This window comes from Lygodium microphyllum, unplaced genomic scaffold, assembly GCF_053477565.2.
Source record: "Lygodium microphyllum isolate KBCC unplaced genomic scaffold, Lygodium_microphyllum_v1.1.10 scaffold_44, whole genome shotgun sequence".
Lineage (NCBI taxonomy): Eukaryota > Viridiplantae > Streptophyta > Polypodiopsida > Schizaeales > Lygodiaceae > Lygodium > Lygodium microphyllum.
The window spans coordinates 931,692-944,686 of NW_028229527.1; the positions used below are offsets into that span (position 1 = coordinate 931,692).

Genomic DNA, 12,995 nt, shown 5'->3' on the forward strand with positions numbered 1-12,995 from the left:
AAGAACAGCCAGCGCAAATTTCAGTGCATTTTTAGGGGGCTGTGCTGACCTGCTCTTGGCATTTCCTTGCTCTTCCTCGGCTTCCTGGCACTCTTGGCAACCTTTCCGATCATTGTTCAACTCCCCAACATTAGTCCTTGGCTTCCGGTGATCAATTCGAGTGCTTCCCCCTTCAACCATTGCTATATACAAAGTCCCAGGATTGTCAAAACAGGGCAGCACTTGACATTTACTATTTGATGATTCTTGGCATTGCCCATTTGATGCCTATTGATGCCCGGTGATGCCTGGTGATTATGGGATGCTATGTCTATGCTTTGGGACTGATTTGGAGCAGATTTGAGCGTCGTTTGCACTTCACTTAACAGTAAATTGCTTGCTGTAATACAATGGGCTGAAGCTCATTCACTTGGTGTATGCATTGATTCATGGATACGGGGTGCCGATATATGGATACCGATGTATTTGGAGGTTGTCAAATGCTTCTTCTTGGTTCTGGAATGCTTTTGAGCTTGGAATAGGCTCCGCCTTGGTCGTCATCACTGGCGTTTCGCTTCAGTTCGCATGCTTTAAACCGGTTTATGCCTATTGTCACTGCTTGACATTTAAGCTTCTTGCATTTATGCGTTGGTCAGATATGGATGCCACTTGGTTTGCCCATGCTTGACAGTTACTTGAAACTTCATCTTCAAATGTATTTGAGCATTTTGGATCTACTGGGCATTACATTTGGTTGTCAGTTACATGCTCTTTGAATGCTTTCAAGCTTATGCTTTACGGGTCTGAGATAGCTTGGGATTTATGCTCTGGATGTATCCTACTGGAATTTGGCATGTCTGATGCTATGTATTCGATGTATTAGAGCGTTGCTTGCTCTCTTTGCATCTGACTTTACTTCCAATGGGAGCCTCTTGGCATATTCGGATGTACACACAGTTTTACTTACACTTGAGCTTGAGCTTGTGGGACAGTTACATGCATTTGCTCTCTTGAGAGCTTTATGTCTATAGTTAGTCTGTAGTGGGCTGATTTAATACGCCTATTGGGGCAAGCACCTATCTCTGTCACAGGTTTGTCAGTTTTGTATGAATCTTGGATGGTTATGCATTGAGCTTCTTGCTCTCTCAATTGTGCTTGTGGTTGGTCTCTTCTCTTACCCCGAGACCCATTACATGCATGACTTCTAGACCTATGAGATGTCTCTTACCTGACACGTTGTTGGTTTGACGGTTCTTGGTACCTTCTTGCCTCTTGACACTCACTGTTGGATGTATCTTGCTACCTGGTAGTTGCAGTGATATATGTATCAGCGATTGCTTCATTTTGGAACAGTTTTACATACTGCTGTCATTTATTACAGCAAGCTGAAATCTGCAGATTTTGAGCACTTCTATGAGGGTAATGCTTACTATTTGATGTTATCTTGGTCATATTTGGTGGACAGGTGCTTCTCTTGGTGATATCCATACTTTCAACCAATTTTAACGGTGATTTTAGTACATTTTCTGCTGATTACAGCAACCTGCAATTTTATTTTTTTTGCTTTGATTTGGGACTGTATAGCTAGTCATCTGAAAGACACATCTCTCTTTAACATTGCCAAGTTGAATGGTACCAACTATGGGTATTGAAAGTCCCAAATATGACAAGTTTTGGTGCAGAAATTGCAAATTAAACCCTTGAGTTTCAAGGGTGTTAAACCCGAGGATATGGATGGTGATGTTTGGATGGAAGTTGATGAGCTATGCAAGTCTACCATCATCTTGTCACTCTCAAAAGAGGTCCATCATAATGTTGTTGAAGATGAGAATTAGAGTGCATGGGATTTATGGGAGAAGATTCAAAAGCTCTATGTGCAGTAGAGTCCTGCATCACAGATGTATTGGCTGAAGCAGTTAATGGACCTTCGCATGAAGGAGGGGACATCCCTATCATCTCATTTCAATCAGTTTCATGCTATCATGAAGAGTCTGTTGTCACAGGGTATTGAGTTCAAAGACAACTTGCACCCGTTATTTCTGCTTGGCACCTTGTCTGAATCATGGGATATCTTCCGTACTGCCATATGCACGAACAAGCTTGATGGGCTGAAAATCAAAGATGTTGAGAGTGCTTTATTGACTGAGGAAATCAACAGGAGAAACAATGATGCTTCCCGCTCTTCACATGCATCGACCGTTAGAGGTGGCAGACATGGCAGGCATGATAATGATCATAAGGGCGGGGACTCTTAGAAGTCCAGGTCCAAGTCACGTGGTCGCAGTAAGTCCCGTGGACGCAAGTCTGATCTTACCTATCATTATTGTGGAAAAGCAGGATATATTAGGCCGTAGTGCCATAAAATGCACGATGATAAGCGCAAGGAAAAGGGAAAAGAAAAAGTGCAGGAAAAGTCTTATGAGCACAATATTGTACCTGCAAAGTCCAATGTGAAGATAGAAGAGGTTAATGTCATGCAGGCCACTAATTCAGATGATGATTACATACTTACAGCTTCTTCATACGATGCCTTACAGGCTTTTGAGATACATTCTATGTATGCACAATGCTGGCTCTTAGATTCAGGTGCATCCTTTCATGTGACACCCTGTTGAGATTGGTTTCATACCTATCGTACCATGTCTGGTTCTGTGCATCTTGGTGATGACAAGTCTCTTAACATTGTGGGCATTGGAGACGTTAGGGTTGCAGTTTCCTTCTATCAGTTCATTTGTTATGCATGATGTACGCCATGTACCTGTGTTGACTCGCAGCCTTATGTCAGTTGGGCAGCTTAATGATACAGGGTATTTTGTGTCTTTTGGAGACTTTGCATGGAAGATTACTCGTGGTAGGCTTGTGCTTGCAAGAGGTGCCAAGTCTAGCAGCCTCTATCCCTTACTTGTATCTACAGCTACATTGTATCATGTTTTGTCTGTGGGTTCTATTTCCCATGTATCCCTTTGGCATGCTCGTTTGGGACATATGTCTCTTAAAGGAATGAAAATGCTCTGTGCTTTGTAATATCTTCCGCCTTTTTAACTCTTCGCATTTTGATTCTTGTGATCATTGTTTGTATGGCAGGCAGACTAGAGATGCGCATAAAAAGTCTGGTAAGAAACACATGGGTGAGCCCTTGGCTCTTGTTCACTCAAATGTATGTGGATCCATGCCCTGTCAGTCACTTGGTGGAGCAAGGGCAAAGTACTTTGTTACTTTCATAGATGATTACTCACATAAGGTTCGGGCTTATCCCATAAAGAGAAAATCCAATGTCTTAGACGCATTTCATCGTTGGCTTACATTGGCAGAGAACCAATCTGGGAAAAGGTTAAAATGCCTAAGGTCAGATAATGGGGGTGAGTATGTATCACGTGCTTTTGAGCAGTTTTGTGATGAGCGGGGTATTAAGCGTCAGTTGACTACCCCTTACACCCCTCCCCAGAATGGTATGGCTGAACGCATGAATAGGACCATTCAAGAAAGGGTCTGTAGCATGCTTAGCTAGGCTAGCTTTCCGTAGCACTTTTAGGCTGAGGCAGTTACTACTACAGTACATCTCATTAACAGGTCGCCTAGCAGTGGCATTAACTTTCAGGTTGCAGAGGAGGTATGGGCAGGCAAGTCCCCCCTCTTATGATCATTTGCGTGTCTTTGGATGTGAGGCATTCTGCCATGTGCACAAGGACAAACGCAATAAGTTGGATCCTAAAAGTGTCAAATGCATTTTCATTGGCTATGGAGATGCAGGAGAGATGGGTTACCGTCTATGGGATCCGCAGGCGTGGAAAGTGATCCGCAGCCATGATGTCATCTTTTATGAGGACAAAATGCATATGCAGCCTGAGAAAGTGGTTGAGGTACGCAGAGTTATCTTTCAAGAGGAGCCACTTGCTCCCGTTCAACCCACTCCATGGAGTGCTAGACACCATGCAGCATCACCTGATGCTCATGGCCCAAATGTTAGACATGCTGATGTTAGACAGGATGTCGGTCAGGCAGCAGAGCCTAGGTTGAGGCATTCTACTAGAGATAAAAGACCTCCTGACCATTTTGCACCCTCTATGAATTATGTACTGGTTACAAATGCATGAGAGCCTCTTACTTATGATGAGGCTATGCACAGGGGTGATTGTCACTCTTGGGAGAGGACTATGCAGTTTGAGCTTAACTCATTGCATAAGAATCAAACTTGGGATTTGGTTTTCTTGCCTCAGGGTAAGAAGGCTTTGCCATGTGTCACAACTCTATAGAAACAGAATTTGTATCCTTTTTCATTAATTTGTCTATATAATGATTTATTAAATTTGTTTCCTTTGCACTAATTAGATATAAAGAAAAGTGCATTGGAGCTAGCCACTGATGAGTGGTCACAGGTTATGGTAGACCCATGCGGTGGGTTAGAGAAAAGATAGTTCACACTTCCACCTATATGGCCCAATTGGGCGCGTGTGACCAGAACTCACGCATATCAGGGTTAGACTCGCACACAGAAAGGATTGATGCATTGAAGTGTGGGCTAGATCCGCCAAAATAGACAGCCACAATCAACAAGATGGCATGATCATGAAATGCTTGTACAATGTGCATATGTGGGCTGAAAGCTTGAAATGCACATTTCTTTGCATAGCAAAGTCACATGAAGATTCTGATACCGTTTTTGTGATGTACGCGGAAAAGCCTTTCATATGACACCCATATTGGGGGGGAGGGGGGGCGGGGGGGAGAGAGGGGGTCCCTAAATTTTAGGAGCCTCGAATTAGCCTAAAAATGCTAGTTCTAAAAAATAGGGATGTCATTCTAAAAATAGTAAATTTTGTACTCTGACTGTGCTTACTAAATTTGGTTGTTTCTATTCTTGACAGTATTCAACCCAAAAAGGAAGGCCATAGAGAAGAGACAAGTATCAAGACACTTGTCACACAAGTTTCCAAGTGTCCCACCACTTGTTACATCTCATGACATGTGGCTGGACACTTGTCTTGTGCTACTCCACTTTCTCCTTTTGTACTAGCTCTTCCCTCTCCTATAAATAAGAGCTCGTTTTTCTTCATTGAGCATCATTTTTCTTTGCTGTAAACTCATGTACAGCACCCACAGATAGCCGGAAACTGGCCCCATCCATCCCCATCATCATCCCCACTTCTCCATTATCAAATTCCTCCATTTTCCCTCTTCTATCACTACTGTTTTACAGGACAGCAAGCCTGTAAATTCATTACAGAACCTCCTTCTCGAGCTCTTTCTTCCATTTTAGCAACAAGAAGCAAGCCCTATCCATGTACTCCTAATCAATGATGGAGAAAGGCTGATTTCCCCTCTTTCTTCTCTCATACTATAAAGAAATCAGTTCTTATCATTGCATAATAGATAATGCATGTGTGTTTGTATATCTTTACATAATCTTGTGAGAGTGAGAATTACTTCTCCTCACTCTCAGGTTGATTGTAACTGAGCTCTTCCCTAAGGGACTTGGGATGAGCAGAAATACATTCCTTCTAGGGGGGGGGTTGCCCATATTCAACCCTCAATCTTGTCTCCATTACTTTTACATTTTCATGGCTGTAATTTTGAGTAATTTTCATTTTCAGCTTTAAGTGTTCATTCTCTTTTATATTAAATCTCGAAAACAAGCAAATATCATAATTCTTAAGCATATTACGTTGTTCGGGGCGTTTACACCATGCAAGTGGGTATACAAGCTGAAAAGTACCCGTGGACACCTCAAGCCAGCATAGAAGGCTCAATTGGTTGCTAAGGGTTTTAAGCGGGAGCATGGTATTGACTTCCTCAGGAGATTGATGGGCATTGAATGAGATGACGTCTTTTTCCTCATCCTATTGTACATGTGTACATATTGTATTGTCTTTTCTTTTTTCTCTCACTGGGGCAAATTCGCCTTTAAGTGGGAGGTTGTTGGGGGTAAAGGCGCCTCCGCCTACCCGCCCGTATATTACTACACTGACAGTACCCGCCACCACTGCACACTGCAAGTAGCGGGCGCTCGTCACAGTCACTTATTCTTTATTCTTTTAGTGACAGTTTGAATAAAGAAAGACCCGACCACACATTGTGGTTGTTGGAGTTCCCCCTTTTGAGTCTCTCTCTCTCTTGGCTCTTGCTCTCCATTTGCCATAGCTCTCACCACCAAGCTTCTTCCTCCTGGGTTCCACTTCCCTTTCAATGCTTTATAGCATTTATTCCTGCCAATCAGCCAGCATTAATACTGGCCAACCTGGCATATTTTATGGCATTATTCATGCCTATATATTTTGGGATCCTCCTCAGTCCATCAATTTACTATCTAGAGGCCCCGTGGAGAGAGCAATTGGTGCCAATGCCCACGCAACCAACGACTCACTGTTGTATGTGATTGTCTTAGGTTTGATATATGGATTCCATTTTCTAAGCATATATATGAGTTCTCATCTGCATTGTTTTCTTTTCTCTTTTGTCTTGTGTTCAACAGTTTATTACAACATATGTTTATGCTTCCATTAACTGCTCCACTTCTGACAAACATGTCATCACTGCGATACTTGGTCTTGAAGACCCATTTGACTCCAATGATATTATGAGGAGGCTTCGGCATAAAATACCAAGTGACATTCCACTCAATCGACTCTAGCTCCTACTCCATTGCTTTTCGCCAATGATCATGTTGTACAACCTTCTTTACAAAGGTGGACTCCCAATCTTGCATGACACGAGTCATCAAACACTAAATCATATACATAAGCTCGGTGTGGTATACCTCATTTCTCCGAGAATGCCGCGGGTCATCCTACGGTGGCTGCCACTCCTTAGGGACCCCCTCAATCCATGCATCACAAAGAGTGTCATGAGCCCAACAAGGAGAAGGCCAGATCTCACCTCGTCGCTCACCATCTAATGAAGTTTCTGAAAGGTCCACCAATGGCTAGGGCACAATCAATGAGTCCGATAGCTAAGAACTAAGCTCCTCATCCAAAGAAAGACCATTCAGCCCACTCCACGGCATGCTAGACAGCATGCAGCATCACCTAATGCTCATGGCCCAAATGTTAGATATGCCGATGTTAGACAGGATATCGGTCAGGCAGCAGAGCCTAGGTTGAGGCGTTTTACTAGAGATAAACGACCTCCTGACCGTTTTGCGCCCTCTATGAATTATGTACCGGTTACAAATGCATGAGAGCCTCTCACTTATGATGAGGCTATGCACAGGGGTGATTGTCACTCTTGGGAGAGGGCTATGCAGTTTGAGCTTAACTCATTGCATAAGAATCAGACTTGGGATTTGGTTTGCTTGCCTCAGGGTAAGAAGGCTTTGCCATGCAAGTGGGTATACAAGCTAAAAAGTACCCCTGGACACCCCAAGCCAGCATAGAAGGCTCAATTGGTTGCTAAGGGTTTTAAGCAAGAGCATGGTGTTGACTTCAATGAAGTCTTTTCTCCAGTGGTCAAGATGACCACCTTACGCTTAGTCTTGGCCTTGGTTGGACAGCTTGACTTGGACTTGTACCAGATGGATGTCAAGACGACTTTTTTACATGGGGACTTGTATAATGTACATGGAGTAGCCTAAGGGCTTTGCAAACCCTGGCAGGGAACACCTAGTGTGCAAGCTAAAAAAGAGTCTATATGGCTTGAAGCAGGCACCTAGGGAATGGTACCATAAGTTTGACGCATTCATGCAGTCACAAGGCTAAAGCTGTAGTGCTATGGATCCATGCTTGTACACGAAGAAAGCCCGTGACGGTTCTTTACTGATTTTGGTACTCTATGTGGATGACATACTTTTAGTAGCGACAGCTCATGAGGAGCTAGATGCTCTTAGGGCTCAGCTCAAGAACAGCTTTGAGATGAAAGATTTGGGATAGGCCTCTCATATACTTGGTATGTACATTACGTGCGATAGATCTCAGGGACTACTCTATCTGTCACAAAGGGAGTACATTCATAAAGTCCTTGAGCACTTTCGTATACAGGATGTTAAGCCTATTGGCTGTCCACTACCTTCTCATGTGAAGGTTTCACAGGCCGATTGTCTGCAAACTAATGAGCAAAGGGCCGAGATGGCCAAGATTCCCTATGCATCCGCCATGGGGAGTCTTATGTATGCCATGATAGCCACCCGTCCAAATATTGCTTTTGCAGTTGGGGTTGTGGCACGTTATATGGCTACACCTGGCAAGAAACATTGGGATGTCGTGAAGAGTATCATGAGGTACCTGAAGGGCACAGCAGATATGTGTCTTTGTTATGGCAGCCAGGATACAGGAGTCGTGGGATACACTAGCTCTGATTATGCAGGACATGCAGATAGTAGGAAGTCCACTTCTGGCTATGTGTTCACTTATGCTAGATGGGCTATCTCTTGGATGCCCAAGGCACAAAAGTGTACGGCCCTTTCTACTACAGAGACTGAGTATATTGCAGCCACAAAGACTTGCAAGAAGGCTATCTGGTTAGGCCGTTTAATTGCTGACCTTGGTATGACAGATGTTATGCCTACATTGCATTCGAATTCTATGAGTGCCATTCAACTGGCCAAAAATCCGGGCTTCCATGCGAAGACGAAACATATTGAGATGAGGTATCACTTCATTTGCGAAGTCGTTGAGGACAGATCTGTTAACCTTGTCAAAATTCTGACTGAGCAGAATCTTGCAGACTTGCTCATGAAGAGCCTCACTACCGGCACTTTGCCTTCCTCAGAAGATTGATGGGCATTGAATGAGATGACGTCTTTTTCCTCATCCTATTGTACATGTGTACATATTGTATTGTCTTTTCTTTTTTCTCTCACTGGGGCAAATTCGTCTTTAAGTGGGAGGTTGTTGGGGATAAAGGCGCCTCCGCCTAGCCGCCTGTGTATTACTACACTGACAGTACCCACCACCACTGCACACTGCAAGTAGCGGGCGCCCGTCACAATCACTTATTATTTATTCTTTTAGTGACAGTTTGAATAAAGAAAGACCCGACCACACATTGTGGTTGTTGGAGTTCCCACTTTTGAGTCTCTCTCTCTTGACTCTTGCTCTCCATTTGCCATAGCTCTCACCACCAAGCTTCTTCCTCCTGGGTTCCACTTCCCTTTCAATGCTTTATAGCATTTATTGCTACCAATCAGCCAGCATTAATACTGGCCAACCTGGCATATTTTATGGCATTATTCATGCCTATATATTTTGGGATCCTCCTCAGTCCATCAATTTACTATCTAGAGGTCCCGTGGAGAGAGTAGTCGGTGCCAATGGCCATGCAACCAACAACTCACTGTTGTATGTGATTGTTTTAGGTTTGATATATGGATTCCATTTCCTAAGCATATATATAAATTCTCATCTGCATTGTTTTCTTTTCTCTTTTGTCTTGTGTTCAACAGTTTATTACAACATATGTTTACGCTTCCATTAACTGCTCCACTTCTGACAAACTTGTCATCACTGCGATACTTGGTCTTGAAGACCCATTTGACTCCAATGATCTTATGGGGAGGGCTTCGGCATAAAATACCAAGTGACATTCCTCTCAATCGACTCTAGCTCCTACTCCATTGCTTTTCGCCAATGATCATGTTGTACAACCTCCTTTACACAGGTGGGGGCTCCCAATCTTGCATGACACGAGTCATCAAAAACTAAATCATGTACATAAGCTCAGTGTGGTATACCTCATTCCTCCGAGAATGCCGCGGGTCATCCTACACTGGCTGCCACTCCTTAGGGACCCCCTCAATCCATGCATCACAAAGAGTGTCATAAGCCCAACGAGGGGGAGGCCAGATCTCACCTCGTCGCTCACCATCTACTAAAGTTTCTGAAAGGTCCACCAATGGCTAGGGCACAATCAATGAGTCCGATAGCTGAAAACTAAGCTCCTCATCCAAAGAAGAGTCCTCAAGAGGCACAAGCTCCAAAGAAACAATTGCGGACGCTTGGCTATAACCGGGATCTCCAAGAACAAGGTGTTCCTCACCCCCCTTTGAAGTTGAAACTTCCACGAACTGAATGTCACAGCTTGTGTAGACATCCCGTTTAACAAGATCATACAATCGGTAGCCTTGAGACTGCGAGCTATAGCCCACGAACACCTATCGTTTGGAAGCCGCTTCAAATTTATCACACTGTGTCTTTAAAATGTGTAGGCCTCACACCCAAAAACCCTGAAATAAAAAATATATGGCTTAGACCCAAACTACGTCTCATAAGGGTTCATACCAAAAACAGCAAAAGTAGTGAATTGATTAAGAATGTGAACTACAATAGCCATAGCCTCAACCCATAGACACTAAGATATCCGACAATGCTCGATCATGGTATAGACGATTTCAATCACACTGCAATTTTTCTGCTCCAATATGTCATTCTCCAAAGGGATGTTTGTATTGGTAGACTCTTGGTGAATACCACGATCTATACAAAAACAAGCAAAGCTCATTAGAAACAAATTCTCCGATCGTAAGGTCTTCAATTTTCGGCCAAATCGATTCTTCTCAAAGAGCAACCAATCCTTAAAGTTGGAGAAAGCCTCCGACTTCAACTTCAAGGAACTAGCCCATGTCATCCTGTTGTAATCATCTACAATTAGCATAAAACACAAGCTCTCTCAAAGGGGTTCTGACCTCATCGGTCCACAAAGATTGGTATAGAAACAAGCTCCAAAGGTGCTAAAGAACGCCTCAAAACCTTACCGGAAATAGCATCATGAGTTCACTTTCCACTAATGCAGGATACACAAGGCTGCTAGCTCATCACAATACTCGGCAAACCTCGAACAGATTGGAGAGAATAAGGCTTTCTATAACCATGAGGTATGAACTGAACAATAGATAATCCGTCTCTCTAATTGGGCCCTTATGTGCCACAAGGCCCCAATAACTCAAGAGTGCTTCAATTTCATAGCATCCTCCCTAGACGCAGAATCTTTCTAAAATGGTTCTACTCATAATACTCTCTTGACAATCAAACATGCAAAGTATTGCCAAAAGTCTATTTTAACTCTGGAGGACTACTTAAGCTATCTTGACTTACATGGCTACTCACGGCAATGGCCAATAATCACATGTTAGAGGTGGTTACTTACTTAAATTCACTTCCCATATTGTGATGCAACTACTTTATGAGTCTAGAATGTTAAAGCTACAAAGAATTAGGCCAAAATTAGTACTCAAATATTGGCCCATCTATTTGGGTTTTCATAAAACCCAAAGAAGAAATTCCTTCAATTTGAATTGAAATACGCCTCAAAAGTTTTGGTAAGACAATTGGCTCAAAGGGTCCTGTAAAAAGACCCCAATTACTCAATCATTCTTCATCCCTTTTCTATCAAACTTCCCTCCCAAACTACTCCAGCTCCCATCACCGTCATCCTAAATCCATAACCATTGGCCTTCAACTCCACCCCACACTGCCAAGATTTCCCAGGGCCAATTGTCCTACTATTATTTGGCAACCTGATTGTTACCCTTAGCTGTGATTCATGCTTTGAAGATATTGAACCATCATCTTTTAGGCAAAGAATTCCTTATAAAAACAGATCATCATAGCTTAAAGTATTTCAAGACTCAAAACAAAATATCCAACCAAATACAACACACTCCTATTGATTTGCATTATCATCATGTTTTAAAGCCCCCCAGCCTACACCACCAAGTGGCAATGGCCTGAGTAGGCCTTTCTTTAGCGTCTACTGTTAACCTCCCTCTCAGCTCCCACTACATTGGAATTGGCTCCTTCCACTCCTTGAGCATTCATTGTAGCCTCTGCTGTTAACCTCCCTCTCAGCTCCCACTACACTGAAATTGACTCCTTCCACTCCTTCATTGTATTCATTACCTTACTTATTTACTCAGCGCATCGTATCATTAAATTCTCTAAGCATAATTTGTTTAAAATCTCTGTGCACTCTCTGTTGATCCTAGAGTTCTAACTTCTGATGCTAGGGCAATGTAAACTACACCAAGAGATGCCCCCTTCCTTTAACGGACCGGCCACAGGTCACTCAATGTGGAGCTTGACATATTAACAAAAGGATCATGTTGCAAGGAGGTTGTTAACAAAGTGCAAACGTATGAATGTCTCTGATATACCAGTAGAAACAATATCCCCTTGCTAACAAAATCCAGACATATGAATGTTCCCGACATACCACTAGAAACAATAGATATCATTCGAAAAGCTATTATTATTACATATGAGCGAACAACATAATCCTCGATATCATTACATGCAACAAAGATAAATCAGTTTCATAAAATGGCAGCCAGCAAAAGCAGCCATGAAATTTTAAAGGTAGCTTAAAATTAGCATCTTCTCTGCCAGAGTAAAAACCCCATAATCACAGGGAAAAGCATTCTACGCCCCCTAAGTGATCATGTTCTTGGACACAGTTTCCTGTTTCTGTGCACTAAGAACGGCCCGTTTATTTTTCTGATGCAATGAAGTTTACGCATGGAAAAATCCTGTGATGGAGACAGAAAACAACACAACGGCAGCGCTTTGGGAGTGACGAATACATTCAGAAAATGCATTCAAACATAATAAATGGCAGACTGCAGGCTGCTTAGCTACACTTACACAGTGCAACGACTAGGCGACTCGGCACTTTCTTTACCGGCAGCACGAAGACGAAGACGAAGACGATGACGATGAATTGCATCAAGAGAAGACAGACAAGAACGAAGACAACCTGCTCACAGTTTTCACTTGTGTGCTTTTGAAATACGGTGTAGCTTATGAGTTGGTTGGGGTATAAACGAAAATGACCATAGCCATCTACGGTGATAGGAGGGGGTAGCATATGAACGAAACTATGAGAAAGCGTTCAAACGAAAACTAGGTAGACACGTGTAGCTAAAGAATAATAACAAAATTAACATGGTTTTTTCTTGTCCTAGCAAAACAATTTGTAGAATATTAAGATAAGATAAGATTATTCCAATGCCCATCCTTGTTAAAAGGTAAACTAGGCAGATTTTGCACACGTTTTGTGTTAATGTTCTCTCGATGTTTCGCACCAACATAAGA

General features: G+C 42.8%; 1 protein-coding gene across 5 annotated transcripts in view; it reads right to left on the minus strand.

Annotated features, from left to right (window-relative positions):
- LOC148008934 (uncharacterized) overlaps positions 1-12,739 on the minus strand; it is an 82,692-nt gene extending 69,953 nt beyond the window's left edge. For 3 of the 5 annotated variants that reach the window (XM_087673890.1, XM_087673888.1, XM_087673887.1), the window contains exon 1: positions 12,546-12,739. The gene's annotated coding sequence lies outside the window, so the exon portion shown is untranslated. The remainder of the gene's footprint in view (positions 1-12,545) is intronic. The other 2 variants (XM_087673889.1, XM_087673891.1) reach the window with 2 other exon arrangements.
- Between the last annotated feature and the right edge of the window lie 256 nt (positions 12,740-12,995).